General features: G+C 39.8%; 1 protein-coding gene across 1 annotated transcript in view; it reads left to right on the top strand.

Moving 5' to 3' along the window:
* Positions 1-1,223: 1,223 nt before the first annotated feature.
* Ndp (norrin cystine knot growth factor NDP) overlaps positions 1,224-17,552 on the top strand; it is a 115,937-nt gene continuing 99,608 nt past the window's right edge. Inside the window, exon 1 of the mRNA XM_042269279.2 lies at positions 1,224-1,455. The gene's annotated coding sequence lies outside the window, so the exon portion shown is untranslated. The remainder of the gene's footprint in view (positions 1,456-17,552) is intronic.

The raw sequence follows: 17,552 nt of genomic DNA on the forward strand, positions 1-17,552 counted from the left end.
TAAAAGGTTCATTCTTTGTAGAAAAACTCAGAAAAGCTGGCCCTTACATATGCATTTGTTGGTATATAGGTGGCTTTGAGGTGTTCCCTTACAGTTGAAAGAGACAAAAAGTGGCAAAGAAAGTTCCTGATATAAGCTATTAATCACATAAAGAATTCTCCATTTATAAAAAAGCTGTGCCCTATGGTCTTTTTACAACATGGTTGAGCTATAGTGTCAGCTTTTTGTCACTATGACAAATACTTAAAATCTGAAAGATTTATTTTGATTCTTGGATTCAGAGAGTTTGGCATGTGCTTGGTTGGTTCCATTACTTTGGGTGGGAGACAGGGTTGAACTTCATGGAGAATCCCATGTGGCAGGGGCTACCTACTTCATAGTGGCCAGAAAGTAAAAAGAGAAAAGAAAGGGAAAGGGATAGGATGTACCTTTCTAGGGCACACTCAAATGATTTACTTCCTCCCACAAGGCAATACTCACTATTTTTAGCACTTTGCGGCAATGACAGCATGTTAGGAACTCATCAAGGGTTCACTCTGTTGATTAGGTAAGAGCCTCAAAAGCCCACTGTCTAAAAGCCAGCAAAAGCTGGCAAACAAGCCCCCATTACATGAGTCTATGAAGTAATTTCATATTCAAATCATAACAGGTAGTCAGATTTCTAGGTTAGTCCACATCTATCTCCCATAACATGTTTTAGTTGGAGTTACGTTGGCATAGTTTTAGTGGACCTCTAATAGAGTATTTATTTTAACTCGTGGAGATGGGAGTGGGGTATGCATATAAGTGCAGCTGCCCTAGGAGGCCAGAAGCATCAGCTGGTTGTGAGTCACCTGGGTACTAGGAGTAGAACTTGGGTCTTCTGCAAGAGCAGTGTGCACTCTTAATTGCTGAGCCACCTCTCCATCTCCTTCAGTGGAATGTTATTGTGGGACTAGTATGAGAAGAAATAATACACTTAGTTGGAAACAAAGCCTTTGCAGAAGGAGCAATTAAAGAAACACTTTAGTTACATGTTTTGTTCTCTAATGATTTAGAATACCAGGGCTGGGGAAGCAGCACACTTGGAAGCATCCTGTAAAGGTAACTGGTGACTGGAGGCCTTCCAGGTTTGTTTAGAGGACTCTAGAGGTTAATTAGAGTGGTTTTCTAGTTTGCTTTAGTTCACCTTCTGTCTCCCTGGGGTCAGTGTGTGACTGTTGTGAAGAAGGTATTTGGAGCTCACAAAGGGAGGGAGAGAAAAGAAGAAGGATGGGGAATAAACCAAGATGAGGTGATGTCCCAGAAAGAGACAAGCAAAGAGGAACAAAGAGGAGGTGCAAGATGGCTGGAGGTGAAGTTAACCAAAATGTACATAATAATCTCTGAAAAGAGTACCATTGGGCAACGTCTTCACCTCCAGCAGCTGTGGTTACTCACCGGCGCAGCTGCCAGGGCAGTCAGGCAAAGGGCCAGGTAAGACATAACTCATTATTCATACACACATGACATTCTTGAATGGTGTGTTTATGGGTTGGAAGTTGTTTTTCTGAGTAAATAAATAACTTGCTAAAAAGAGAAAAGCAAATTATCAGTATTGGTGAACATTTATTAAATAGTAAGAGCCAAATGCCCAGGAAAATGCTGAACACATTGTTCCCCTTCTTGTATCAAATCCATTGGCTCCCTACTAATGATTCTCCTCATTGTGCAAGAGAAGAAATTAAATGACTTGTAATCAAAGTGGTAAGAGAAATTGAACACATTTCAAACTGCAACAGTGATTTTGTGACACCATCAACTGCTTCGCTGTGTTTCTCAGTAGAGGCAACTTGTGGGTGGTGATTTCAAGGTGTGTCTGGGGTTTCCCTTCCTCATTGCTTCAGTCAGCAAATGCATTAGGCTTATTAATTCCTGTTTTGTACTAGACATAATGTGACTCGCTCCTTGCTCTCATGAAGTTCCTAGAAAATTAAACAAACTTTGAAAATAGGATGTTAATTAGGCTGTATGTTAATCCATTTGATGTTGCCAATAAGTCATTACCACAGACTGGATGAATTAGAAAGAAAGGAGGTTTATTTTGGTGCATAAGTGTGGCGGTCTGAGGTCAATTTCCCATAGCATTCTTACTGTCAGAGTCCCAATGTGATGCAGGGTTTGACATGGTAAGAGACAGGTAATATTACTGCGTGTATGCATGCACATACACTTGTTCTCTAGTCTCTCTCTTATAATACCATTAGGATTAAATCATGAGGCTCCACCCTAATGACCTCATCTAATCCTAATCAGTCTCCAAGGCTCCACCTCTGGACACCACAGTTGGATTAAGTTTCTACCCTCTTAATACCTCACACTAGTGATTAAATTTCAATACGTGATCCCCAGAAGATATACTCAGGCCATACAAAAGCCTTAGGAAGTGGGATACCCAGAGCTGTAAGAGGGAAACCTTCCTAGTTTTGATTTGGTAGCTAAGGAACATTTGTATACTGATCTAAAGGATGAGCAAGGTATAGCTAGATGAGGGAAGTGTTTGACATAGTGTAAGCAAAACACAGACGAGTAACCTGGTCTAGGGAAAGAGAAATTAGTTTTCTCTCATTCAGAGGTATGTCCCATTGAAGTAGAACCACTAGAAAAAGGCCACACTCAGTTGGGTACTCCACTTTTCCATTTCTCTCAAAATCTGTGTTCAGTGAGGTCAGGTTGGTTGCTAGCGATTGACCATGGTGGGAGGGACATTCACACTACAGAAATTGGCAGCTGCCTGAGATCAGGCTTCTTCTTCCCTGGGGAGCTAGTTAAACATTTACCAACACACCAATGGACACTGATCCAAGAGACCATAGCAACACAACTATAGACCTGTGATGTAGCTTTAATTCTTTTTACCTACTTCTCCTGATGTTCTGTATCACCCACTGGCAGCTGCTCTTAAGCTGAAAGTGGGATGGAGATAAGCAGCAGGGTACCACTGCCAGCATTTCATCTCCCTGGTCTCCTTCGACTGTGAATCCTGCTATCTTCACACATGCCAACATCCTGTGAGTTTTCCCACATTGGCTGTTTTTCAAGTCGAAGTATGTTAAAAAATAAACTGGCACTGTTTTCCTCAGACATTAATGCTCATTAACACACACCTAGACTCTCACAGCTTCAGTTTCACACCTATAATTTGATTTACATGAATAACTAAATCTTTGCTTATGTCTACTTGAGGTTATTCAAAAGAAACTAGCATCTCTCTTCTAGAAGCATATTCACCCCATGCAAATATCAGAAACCTGCTTATAATACTACCAGAGATGGCCTGGGAGAGTCACTCAATGGTGGAGCATTTGCTGAGCATGTTGGAAGGTTCCAAGTTTCATTCCCGGCATAACAAACAGATTTATCAGAGATAAATCACAGTCTATCTTGCCATGGTAACCCAGTTTCCATGGCAAAGGTCATAAGCTATGGTCATATAGGAAATAAGAAATAGACCAGAGGTGAACTAGGTTTAACATATGATACTTCGTTGTTTTCAGTCATTTGAACTCCCTTTTATTCATCATTCCTTATTGATCCCACACAGATTTATGCTCAGAGCAGGCTGGGTCAGTTCTCTTCTGGCCTGTGGTTGATGTCTGTCTGTGTCCCTTTAAGGAAATTCAGACAAGAAAGAAAGCTATCTCCACATGGTGGGTGGAGGAAGTTGGGAGCATTCTGGCTCTATCTGAGAGGTAGATGAAAGAACTCAACCTAATGGCAGCATGCTGGGAGTTTATTTAGTTTTCACATTCAATACAAATTAGCATTTGCAATTTTGTCCATATGCTTTTTTTTAGCAAGAAGGGGGTTTTATTCTGGATTTTGTAGCCAATGTTTTGGAAGAATCGCATGAATCCATAAACCATTTTTCCCCTGTAGATTTTGATATGAAACCCTTGGTGCACAGATACTGAAATCACTTCGCAAAAGTAACTGACATGTGTAAAGTTCTTCTAAAAGCCACCAGGAATGACAAAAGGAAATAGAGAGAAGTGGAAGGAGACCCCTTTCTCTAAATCAACTCTCTTTACTCCTAATTAAATGTGTTTGGGCTGAGGGTGTAGCCGAGCGGTAGCTCGTGTTTAGCATGTGTGAATACCTGGGTTCCATTCCCAGTACTGGAGAGGAATAAAAGTTCTGGAACCAACAAGCCACTATCAAAACTAACAGAGTTGGTGTTAATATTCGTAAACAGGGTAATAGGATTTTTTCAAAATAAGATGTTTAAACCTTTACACAAATCAATTCTAAAAATGTCAATTACACCATTTCCCTGCCACTGCAGACATTTCTGTTTTCATTTCCATTTTGAAGTCATTGACAAAAGCATGAACTCAAGCTAAATGCCATACCTCATGGCTTTCTGAGCATGATGCCATGAGCATCCCATTGACCCTCACTGTGCCTCATGGGTCTTATTTGTAGACTCAAAGGAATTATGACTGTCACCCAGAATAACTGGAAACATTTAGGAAGAGAAAATATGTACAGATCTACGGTCCTACCTGTGACGATAGAGTTCAACTGTTTCCCGTGTACAGGCTTGAAGCTCTAATTTGTAGTGTGAAAAACTAAGAATCTTAACACAAGGCTGTGTATACATAGTTGGGAGACTAAAAGGGCAGTGGATGGTGAGTCGTCATGATAGATAGTTATGCTCCTGTTTCTGCTGTGATACACATTGGGGAGATGTGGCCATTTCTCTAGGGTTATATTTTGAAACATCTCTTGAAAATATTTTGTGTTTTAAACAACTCCTTCCTTTCTTTGTAAAGAACAAAAAATAATACAGCAAAAGTATTATTCTCTCAGTTACTTCCAGTTCTCTGTCTTACGACTTTTTCTGTTACAAATGAGAAGCACAGAAAGAAAAAAAACAATTTACAGAAATTTAAACCTGTCTTTTTTTATATTATCTACCCATTGCTGGACTTGATTGTATCATTGATCTCAATAGACACTAGACTAGATTGGCTTATGACTTGCAGGTTAGAGTCTACATTACATTATTCCTTACATGTTGGCAGAATCTTGTTTTGTGTGCAAGAGATTTTAAAGTAAAATCATCAATGTTTCCAAGTGGGAAACATTATCTGTACAAAGAAGTTCTCTAATCATCAGGCAACTGAATCTCACCACACATTCTTTGTCAAATAATATATATTATTAATTAAATTTTAAATGTATTTTACATAGTGACCACAGTATCCCCTTCCTCCTCTCCTCCATCCCCTCCTCCCATCTCCCCTCTACCCATCCCCCATCAAATAAAATTTAAAGTGACTTGAGATTTGAGAGCCAGATTGGCAAAGGGCCCAGTATCTTTTATTGTGTCAGCTGTCTCCCATGCTCTATCAATTGATGATGTCTGTCCACTTAGACACTTGAAAAATCTCTCATAATCAGACTGCTGCTGCATGGGTATCATGCCCCTCTGGACTCCTCATGGCTCCTAAGACCTCTAGACCCTTCCATCTTCCTGCCGTTGTTGGCCCAGCAATGCTATTCCAAGGCCACAGTGGCTTGCTGGAAAAGCACAATCCTCCAACCAGATAGAGTTCAGTCATCCATATCCTGTATCTCTATAAATGTCGCATCATTTTACACTTCCAGGCATTCTATCTCAGAGACAGGCACATCTTCTTTATCCCCTGAAACACAAAGATGTGGTTATTTTGCTTCTTCTACCTCCATACATTCTTTTGCTTTTACATGGAATGAGCCCAAGTCAGCAAGGGGCTCTTGGCTTTGAGTATGTGAGAAGACAATATTAACAGTTATATGTGTCTTTATTAATTAACTGGAAGAGAAAAGACCCTTCCTAGAATTGTGGACAGAACTAATGGAACCAGCAAGGTTGGTGATACGTCCCAGGGGACTAAGGTGAGCAGGTAGCCATCACTTCCCTCCCCAACTGTTTTAAAGGGGTTGAGGTAGGATTTTGTTGGTGCTAGGACCCAGAGAGAGACATTCATAACCGAGATAGAAGGGTTACTTTTGGCTTATAGATATGTGGGTGTGGGATATACTTCCTGGCTTCTATCCTACAATCCTTTGACCTCCTGCCAGGGCTTCACATTGCCCAACCCAACCAAAATCTAGACATGAAGTGAGCCCAAGTGCTAAGTACAATGGAGTTCAGCTTTGGGGCACAAAGAGGCAAGGAGAAAGGAGAAACAGGTATCCAGAAGAGCTAGTTGAGAAAATACCTTCTTACACAGGAGTTCTCAACCTTCCTAATACTGCAACCATTTAATACAATTCCTCATGTTATTGTGACCCTCAACCATAAAATTATTCTCATTGCTACTTCATAATTGGAATTTTCTATTATTGTGAATTGTAATGTAAATAGTTTTGGAGGTTTGTCAATGAAGTTGTGATCCACAGGTTGAGAACTGCTGTAACACAAAAGTGAATAGTAAATAGAGCTAGGAGCATAGCTTAGCATTAGAAGATTCTGATTCAATCCAGCACTATAAAAATACCAAATAGATGCAAAGACTGAGCATAAATACTTAGGGAAGTAAAGGCTGGGTCAAGTTAGGAATGAACTGAAGGATGAAGGATCTTCTTTTTTGGGCTGCTTCCTAGAGAGCAATCCTAGGAATTGAATCTAAATGATCCCCTCTTTTCATTATACTTCTATAAGAATAAACTTTTTTTCCAAATGAACTCACCTTTTATTCATAATTTAAAACAAGGCATCCAGTACTGGTCAAAACAATACACTGTAAGACTACCCATCCATTCATCCAACACCTGCAACCGGACAGTGAGTACTCTCAATGTAGACTACCAACTCCTCAGTTCTGTTTTGTTGTGCAGAGGGAAGGCTGTTCTCCTCAATCACATAGTAAGTCATCTCAGGACCTAGGACATGTAACTTGGCGGTAGAGCAGTTGGTCTTGCCCAACAAGTATAAGGTCATGATTTCCATCCTCAGTACTCCCATCAAAAATAAACAAGTCATTCCAAATTTAGTGTGAAAACAAAAATTAGTTAATTTCTTAGACTTTACTGAGTTGACAGGCTCCACTGGGCCACTTTCCCTGTATTGTCATGCATATGGATACATTCATTCAACTGAAGCTTGGTTGGGCCAGGAACAACATGTAGCTTTGTCTCTCTTTCTCTATAGTATAGCCTCTTTATTTAAAAAAAGTCATTACAACTACTGCTATTAGTGTGTGTGTGTGTGTGTGTGTGTGTGTGTGTGTGTGTGTTGCTAGTGCACGCACATATGCACACACATGTCCATGTGGATATGCAGGTGCCATAGAAGACATCTGGAAGTCCGAAGACAACTTGTAGGAATCAATTACTTCCTTTCTCCATTTGGATTCTGGACATCAAGCTCAGATTTAAAGGCTAAGATTTAAAACCTTTACTGGCTAAGCCATCTCACTATCCAAGGTATAGCTTCTTAAACTGTGAGTTGTAAGCCTATTAGGGTGGTATAACTGGATGTGGGGATCATGAAAAAATTGGCATCAGTAAAAGGTTTCTGAACATACAAGGACCAAAATAACCAACTGTCTAATGAGTCTCTGTGTTTCTGGAAGCACTCGCCCATGTCGCATCATGTCACTACATTATAGCCTTGCTTCTGAACACACAACCTACTACATACTTTGCACTGCTCATGCCCTCATGGCCCGCAATGCCAGTGAATGCTTCCTGAAACAACTCAACTCAGATTTGAGACTATTGCATACTATTGGCTAAATGGTTTTAACTGTACATGGAAAGCTTTCTGCTCTTCTAAAAATGTAATGGTTGAATTACAGAAAAAATATTTTTTAATATTTTCTTATCATCATTTGTAAGCACGTAGGTACCAAATTAGTGTGTTTTTTTTATTGTGTTAGAATGTTTGATTTTAACATTTGCTGTTTGAAATGCTGACTTGAGTTTCATTAAAACAGTTTAGCATTGGATTAGGACTGAATTTCCAAAGACTTCTTAAGTAGTCTGAAACAGACTTCTGTTGTTTCATACTATGTATTGAATTTGAAGCAGTGTTATCAACACTGACAAAAAAATCAAATTCTCAATCAACTCTAAAAAACTTTGAAGGTGCTCTATGTGAATACTCAGACAAGATTTAATGTGTGTGTGTGTGTGTGTGTGTGTGTGTGTGTGTGTGTGTGTGTGTGTGTATGCATGCACCATGAGTATGTGAAGGCTTCTGAATTTTGAGACAGGGTCTCTCATTGGGACCTGAGACTTACTGATTCAGCTAGGTCGGTTAGCATCTCTCTCTTTTCCTTTCCAATGTTAGGATTACAAGCCTGTACCACCATGCTTGGCTTTTTATATGAGTGCTGGGGATCAGGTCGTCAATAATCACTTTACCCACTGAACTATATCTCTAGCCCCAATATTTAATTCTTTATGTACAAATAAACAAACACATTCTTTCATTAGTATGTAGACTTGGTTTTATTGTTAGTAACTTGTAAAACTATATGTGTACATAATATATAAATATTATGTTTATTTATATATACTTTATAGACTTCTTTATGAATTATTTTCAGTAAACATTTTATTTGTATGCCTATTCTATTTACCTGCTGTGCCGGCTAGTTTTTTGTTTTGTTTTGTTTTGTTTTTCGTTTTTGACACAAGTTGGGTTCATCTGGGAAGAGGGAACCTCAATTGAGAAAATACCTCCATCAGATTGGCTTATCTGCCAGTCATTGGGGTATTTTCTTAAATAATGATTGATATGGGAGGGCCAGTCTGACTGTGGGTGGTGATACTCCTAGGCAGGTGTTCCTTGGGTATATATGAAAGCACTCTGAGCAAGCCATGAAGAGCAAACCAGTAAGCAGTGCTCCTCTACACTCTCTACTTCTGTTCCTTCCTCCAATTTCTGCTTGACTTTCTACCCTGATTTCTCTCCAAGACGGACTAAAACTGTAAGCTGAAATAAGCCTGTTCCTCTTTAAGTTGCTTTTGGTCATCATGTTTGTCAGCAATAAAAAGCAAACTAAGTCACCTCTATATCCAGGGCTGAATAACAATGTCGAGAGCAGAAAGGTGGTCCTGGATGGAAAAAAAAAGTTAACAGTATTCTAGTTTCATTTCTGTTACTGTGTGAAATATTCCAACAAAAAGAAACATATAAGAGAAACATACACATTTTGCTTAAAATTCAAGGCCACTATCCATTATTTTAGAAAGTCAAGACAAGAACTCAAGCAGGTAGTCATATCACATCTACAGTCAAGGGCAGAGAGAAAAGAATATGGTTTTTCAGTCTTCACTATTGAATGTCAGCCTCCTTACAACATGGCCATGAGCTTCCCATCAATTCTAGAAGAATATTCTCAATGGGAAGCATTTAAGTCTCTGCTTGCAATATGTTCTGGTTGAATCCTACTGGCCAAAGCAGGTCACATGATACAAGACTAACCTCTTAGTCTTTGTGGGATGGTGCTACATAAGGGCATAAGCATAGAGAGATATAGTTCATTAGAGGTCACCAATATGATGGTTTGGCACTAAGAAATGAAACTTTGGTTCATGAAGTGCAGAAGGGTTCACCCCCAAAGTGAAATGGTACAGAAAGTAATCTAGAAAGGACTTGCTAAGGAAAATGATCTTGTTGTTTTAGTTTCACAAAGGCAAATAAATACTCTTCTCAAAAGATTCTTGCCATGAGCATGGACAGTCCTGCTTTAATACTTCAAGACATTTTCTTCAATATGGAGCAATAGTACCACTCTCCATCCAGGGGAGTCATGATTAGAGGTATCAGGGTTAGCAGTTATACTCTTTAAGTTTGATGTATGGGGCTGGTGAGAAATGGCCAAAGGAATGGGAACATAGAGTTAAGGTCATTTAGCACCTATTGAGAGGTCAGTGAAGACCTAACACCCAAACTCTTCCCTAGAAGCCCTGGAGCCAGGGATATGGAACTTAATAGGAATTAAAGTTCTAGGAAAGGTTCTGTACCACTGAGCTATATCCTTACTGGTTGAGTATGTACGTACCATGCACAAAGCCCTAGTTTGATCCCCATGATTGCAAAAACAAACAAACAAGCAAATAAACTCCCCAAATAGAGTTACAGTTTTGTCCAGATATGATGACAAAGATATGGCTCAGACAGAAGGATCACCACAAGTTTGAGGCCAGTTTGGCATACATAGCAAAACTCTGTCTCAACATTATCAAGGAAAAAAGAAAGAAATCAGAGTTCTGCGGTTCAACTAGATCATGAATCGGAACCACTTATTTAACAACCAGGGAGCATTATGCTTACAAGTACTTCACGATCCTGAAGCCTGGGGAGGATGTGACTTTCAGAAGTACCCCTTCCTCCTCTAAGATGGAATTCTTTCTGCCCCTTTCCTCCCTATCAGATTAAGGTTAGTAGTTGGGAGTATTCTCAGATTTCTCTCAGCACTGAAGAGGTCTTAGGAGGCAGGTATGGCCTGCCTGCCTCATACAGATTCAACAGCAGATACAAAACAGGTCTTAGATGTACATAGAGATGATAATCCCAGTGCATGGTGCTGTCAAAGACCCTGTCTGTTCATGAGAGGTGTTTACACTATGTAGTCCACATTTGGAGGCGCTCTCCAGTATTCCCTTCTGCCTCAGTGTGGCGTATATTTTATATTTGCCCTGCAAATCATTTATAGAAGAAAGAGAGTAAACACATAAGTCATGGTGATGAAGGATGCAGGCTGAAACTTTCAGATGAATATCAGATTCTAAGTATCCAAATTAAAGTTAAATCAAAATAATCCTTTTCAGGCACTGCCTTCTAGGCCAATTTATGAACTATATAAAGAAATCAGTGTTTCTATTTCATGTTTACAAACGCTAAGATTAAAAGAAGCTTACCAACTGTGATTACTAATCTTACCTATCTGAATGGCTTGTAACTGTTTTTGTTATTCAAATTTACTTCCAATGAAATAAAAATAAGCCATAATTTTGAGTGCAGAGGAAGTTGAGGAGTACAAAGGATGTGTCACAGGCACTGAAAGTAACACAGAAAGAGAAAGTTTGTAATCTATTCTTTGAGAATTTAATACATGTATGTAATACATTTTGATCCCTCTTCTAATTCCTCCTGACACTCCCCAACTGCCACATTCCCCCTTCCAATTACATGCCCTCTCTCCTAGCCCACTGAATCCAATTGCTGTTGTCCTTATGTGCATTGGTGTAAGGCCAGAAGAATGTTTCAAAATGATTTGAGAACTAGTTTGAGTGAGGGCGAAATTGTTGGAATAGTTAGAAATTTAAAGTTGTCTAGTTCAATCGGAATATCATCTGTTTATGTTCCAAGTTCTAGTAGGTTTGTCTAAAGTATTATTTTCGCTACCTCAACATAAAATAAAATAAAACTATATTTTATTAAATGGCTAAGACATCTGTGTTGGCCAGCCTCTGAGATGCCCCACAGTGGTCCCTGCTTTGTAATATTCACTTCCTTGAGTAGGAAAGGATTTAGTGATGTTCCTCTAATGATCAGATTACAGCAAAGGTTGAGGAGACTTTATTTCTGAGGTTAGGTCACAAAAGACTGGCTTCCTGTTTATGTATGTTCTCCTATATACTCTCTCTCACTCTCTTGGAGTCTTTGTCATGGAAAAGCAAACTGCAGTGTTAGAAACTGCCCTCTGGAGCAGTCTATTTGGCAAAACACTAAAAGAGGATTGCAGCAAACAGCCAAAACTTACCAGAAACACTGGATCCAAGAACCTACGAGGATCCCAATTCTTCCAGTATCCATGTGAGAATGTACAATAAAGCCTCCACATGAAAGCACAGCTCAGACATCACTTTGATGGCAGCTTTGTGAAACACTCAAGTCAGAGGAGTCAACAAAACTTGCAAAGAGTTCTGATCCTCAGAAACTGGAAGCTAATGCATTCTGTTGTTTTAAGCCAGTTTTGCAGTTATTTGTTACACAGTAGTGGATAATTAATGTAGAATCACTGGTATGATATGATCAAAGAAGAAAACATTTTTTTGTATTGTTTTCTGCTTCAAATAACATTATTCTAATAAATCTTTACGAAGCTTAAGGTTTTTATGCAGTCAAGGATCCTAAGATGAGAACAAATAAATTCAAAGGGACTAACAAATCAGTAAGAATAATCCTTCCAGGACAATTTGGGTAGAATACAGTATGATGGTTACCCACAGAGCTCACTGTAGAATTACAGAATGTGAGAATTCATTCTTGAAATAATGGCTAAGTTTGTTTGTACACTTCTTGATTTTAATCTGCATTTCCTATTGAAAGAGAAAGGTATTTTTCACTTCTTTCACCCGCTAACATTAAAAAAAGGGTCTTCAACAGAATATATCAGAATGGCTTCCAGAAAAGATACTAATTAATGTAACTTCGTAAACAGAATCCTGTCTCTCTACAAGCCCTATTTCATGCTTGAGTGCCTTTCATATCCTTTGAAGATAGCCTCCTTTCCGGGCGGAGCTCTAAGCCTGATTCACTCTTGAGAGATGACCAGGTTGGCTGCTGGCCAGCGGTTTGTTTGTGGTAGCCCTTCCTCCCTATCTCTGGCTGCTCAGTTCATCTGACTGAAGCTGTCTGCTCTGACAGTGAGGCAGGCAGCTGAATGAAGTCGTAGATGCCGTTCAGCCTGGAAAAAGCCAATGATGGTTTCTCACAGTCTTGGTGAGTGACTGTACATGGGAGGGAAGTCTAGCCCTCTGAAGGAGGTATCTTTCTTGGGCTGAAGATTATAAGAAAAATACAAGTTGAGCTGCTTCTTCCCCTCCACCCCCTCTTTCACTAATGGCTCATAAAATAAACTGAGTTGTTAATGACAGAGTGATTTCCCTGCAGGTCTCAAGGTTGCCAAGAACACCCAATTTATAAACCCAAACCCAGTAAGTTTACATTATGTGTATATGTGTTGGCAGATTACATGTAAAAAAGTAAAAATCACAGACATGAGCCCCCCTGGTTCATGTCCCACAGCTTGGGTTCAGATGGTGCCAACATTTCCATTACAACCCACAATTCTAGAGGTCAAAATGAGAGCAGGGAAGAGATCCCAATAGGGGGCTAGGCAACTCTGAGGAAGGTAGCTTGGTGCTTTTCCTGACTCCAACTTGGATACACATCTTCACGGAAGTGAGAATTAATGTCATGTTTCAAGAGAATCTGAAAGATTTTGAGTGATAGAAGAAACTCACATTTTCTGTTAGTGTAAAGTCTGGTCACTTACATTTCTGGCAGTGAAAATCCCTGCCATGGCCCTTCTGGACATGTAACTGCAGCAAACTTCCACAGTTTTCTGTTGGATCCCTTATATGAGAACTTTGGAGAAGAGGTGAGAAATCTCTTCTACTGTAGAATCATTTGGGGCTACATCAGGTTGAATAAAGTGCCCCTGAAACCTGAAAACACCTCTTTTACTGTCCTGAATGTTGAGGGTATCTCCAAAAGTATGCATCTGACTTAAACTACTGATGCTAACTCAGGTTTGTCCTGGGTGGTTGGCCAATGGCAAGGAGTCCTTCTAGAGAACCAGTAGCTTCATCTCAAAGAGACAGAACTCTGCTTGGTTGGTAGACTTCATGGATAACATGTTGGTTAATGCTATATATGAGGGCAAGAAAGGCTACAAGGTTTAGACATCACAAGCTGAACCTCATAGTCGATGGGAGAATAGTTTGAACTACTTTTTGATTCCTTTCTTGTAATGGACTTAGGCATCCTCATTTTTTTCTCATGTATCTTTGCAGTGCATCTCAGGAGAGTCAGCAGATTATGAACTACTGACACGTTGACTTGCTTTTTTGGTCATAATGTTTGCTTTCACCAAGAGGATGTAGATATAAATAAAAAGGTGTCAGTATTGAGACCCTAAGGGGTCCTTCATTTTTCTACTCCCTTGTTTTTTTAATTTCTGTCAGCTGGGACAATAACAACATGTCAGAGTAACTGTTGGGCCAAGAATGAAAGAAAACAGAGTAAACCTGAACCCAATTTGAAGCTTGAAACTGAGACCCATTCTCAGATCACTGAGTTAGAAAGCAATACTAGTAGTCTGTATTGGTTGTTTTTTTTTTTCATTGCTGCTACAAAGTACTAGACAGAAGCAAGTTAGGGGAAAGAGTATTTTCACTCTCAGTTCCATGGTAGAAGAGGCTCTGGCTTTGGTGTCCAGACAGCTTGCAGCTGGTCACATTGGTAAATAAAGAACAGGGATAGTGTCTGCAGTGACCTGCTTCCTTCTGGTAGGCTTCTGAAAGGTTCTGCAGCCTCTCAAATGCTGGTTTGGGTCCAAGTGTTCAAATACATGAACCGAACCTATGAGGGACATTTCACATTCAAGCTATAACATTGTTGTAAGCCATCAAGCTCTGGAGTCATTACATAAGATTTTCCCTGCCCACCTTTCTGCAGTGTTATGGTTTAAACCCAGGGCTCCACATAGAAATCCCAGTCCCTGTTTTGGGACTAACTGCACAGTTATAAATAAATACATAGACTTACATTTTAGCAGAATCTTGACTAGTATAACTGGGATCTTCCATCCTCTCATGTTCAAACATTAGAGTTTTCATTCTAATTGAAGAGAACAGTAGCTATTTGTAGCGGGAAGTTTCTCCAGTCCCACCTAGCCCCGTGGTCCCAAAGCCGCTTATAATCACTTAGAGGCTTAATATTATTTACAAACTGTATGGCCTATGGCAGGCCTCTTGCTAGCTAGCTCATATCTTAAATTAACCCATTTCTATTAATCTATGTTTTGACATGTGTTCCATGGCTGCTTCCCCGGTCTGCTGGCATGTTGCTCCTTGGACAGCAGGCTGGCGTCTCTCCCTCCTCTCCTTTCCTCTCTCCGTATATTTGCTTAGATTTCCCACCTGCCTCTAAGCTGCCTTGCCATAGGCCAATGCAGCTTTATTTATCAACTAATCAGAGCAACACATATTCACAGCATACAGAAAGACATCCCACAGTAGCTATTATCTACCTCCACCCCCTCATAAGGGCAACAGAGCTCAAGTAGTAAGATGAGACATCCCTACAGACAGGTGACAAATCCCTGAAGTACAGGTAGGTGTCTCATGGCATAAATCAGGACAGGACTCCAGATCTCTAGATTCACACGTGGAATTAAAAAAAATCATTGCTTCTTCAAAATCATTACTTCTTCTAGAAAACCCATTTTTTCTAGTCAAGAGATCAGATGTGTGTTTGTATAAACATTGGATATACAGTTTAATAAAACCTATCCAACATAATCTACATACGGGAGCAAAGTAGCAACATAATAACTGTATACTAGTTTTAGAAATTCCTCCCAGGATATTTTCTCATCAGCCTAGACACAATATACATATTTTTAAATAGGAGGCAGGTGTCTAGTTCCTGAATTCCAATGCTGGATAGGCGAGACAGGAAGAAAAACATTCTCTTAGAGATTAAATGTTGATCTGGCCTATCCCAGAGTTACCACTTATACAGCCTCAGTTACAAAAATAGCAATTAACTCTTCATCTCTCTCTTTATGCAGACCTCTATAATAAGTCTTACAGACTACTATTTTACCATTTCCCTAAGGATCTTCTAGAGTGGGTAGAGTTTGATGTAATACACATAGTTCTATCTGAAGGTGATATGATTGCAAGATGATCTTTTTCAGTTCTTTATTGTGTTGTCAACCACCCATAACTCGAGTTCCAGGGAATCTAAGGCTCTTTTTCCTCTGAGGGCACCTGCACACACGTGGTGTACATAAACTTAAGAAAGCACAGGCGCATGTATACACTCACACACACATGGACAAATAATAAATAGATAGATAGATAGATAGATAGATAGATAGATAGATAGATAGATAGATAGATAGATAGATAGATACTTGAAAAGAAATTTAGGGGAAATGCTTCCAAAGAACACTTACTTTCCTAAAAGTAAAACTGGCTAAAGTGAATGTTTACAAGGACCTTAATGAACCAGGGACTTCACAAGCTCAGGCCATAGTTTCCTAAAAGGGGCATGCAGTATGAAATTTAATTCCATTTGCTTGGCTTAATATCTTATAGTTTCTCTTTGCATTCGGTAATCAATAAGGGCACCATGATGGATGCAGATTATAAATGATAAAAAAGTGACTAGTCCTCCCTGCTGCTCCCCACCAATACTCTCAAACTGTAACTGAGATCCCAGACTCCATGTTCATCTTGCAACTTAATTTGCCTCAATATTTACAGTCTTCTAGGTGTCCCTGAAAAATCCAGACAAGCTATTATGTGGATGTCTCAGGCAGGGTTCTAACAGGGAACAGCTGACACACTCAGAAGAGGATAACTGAGGAGGGATTTATTTGCAGAGTTGGCACAGGGGAATCACAAAAGAGTGTACAATAACGTGTAACTCCTAGCAGCTAAATTGTTCTTGCCTTAGCCTGAAGCACTGAGGAGAGAGAATGGGTCTCAGAATTGGAAAGGAGCTAGCGAGTTGCCACAGAGAGTTAGATACCTGGAAAGGGTGATCAGGAGATTTCCCCAGGCTGCAAAGAGGGAGCCAGTAGCATGATGACCTGCCTTTGCTCCCTCTGCTACAGAGCTTCTCTGGCTGTTTTCCATGGGTCAAACACAATTGGCAGTGAGAGACCATGGAGCCCTGTTGATGAAGTCCAAACCTACAGAGTCCTGGCAGAGAGCAGGGATGAGATAGGCAGAGTAGAGTGGAGAGGACAAAGCAAAGATACCTGCACTCACTTTTGACAGCCCATCCACAGATCTGTGAACACACTGAGCACAAAAAAATGCTTCTCAACTACACAAGCATAATTTGTATCTAGCAGTAAGGCTTTTTATCCTTTCACATGAAATATGCTACAGTAAGTCATGTGGATAATTCCAGCAGTCTTTGAAATATATTTGTATACAAATTTTCTCACTTCACTGCAGATATTTTATAGTAGAGGGAGGGTGAATATTGTGTGTTACGGGGTGAAACATGGCCATCCCTACTAGGACTGCCCTGGCGTTCTATAACTGATGGGCATGGCAGAGAGCTGTGCCATCTCTTGCCTGTATTGAAATGTTTGCTGACACTGCACGATATGTGTGTTTGTGCTGCTGAGCCCCAAGTAGCCATGCAAAATTCTCGGCAAGACTCTTTAATTTTATAGATTTGCTTCTGTATCTAGAAGCCAATATTCTGCACAGATAACAGCACAAAAACACATGTAGACATGACTGCTGCCTTCAATAATGGGTCTAATAAATGAGAAAGAAAAGAACCTGTGAATGTCTTTCAAAAATATCAAAGAAACAACAACTCCTGTTCTCTTCTGAGGCAAAAAGGAATAAAGCAGATGCCTAATTCTGCCCCCTTTAACTCCTGAATTATAATCATATGAAAATATCTGTGAATTATTCTTCAGAAAACCCAACAGGTGATAAGCAAACATTGCTGAGTTCATTATCTACAACGATAAATATGCTACTCCCTGGGGCTGTCTCTCCTCTCCATGATGTAAAGGTTCAATATTGCTAGGTGTTGACATCAG

This window comes from Peromyscus maniculatus, chromosome X (assembly GCF_049852395.1).
Source record: "Peromyscus maniculatus bairdii isolate BWxNUB_F1_BW_parent chromosome X, HU_Pman_BW_mat_3.1, whole genome shotgun sequence".
Lineage (NCBI taxonomy): Eukaryota > Metazoa > Chordata > Mammalia > Rodentia > Cricetidae > Peromyscus > Peromyscus maniculatus.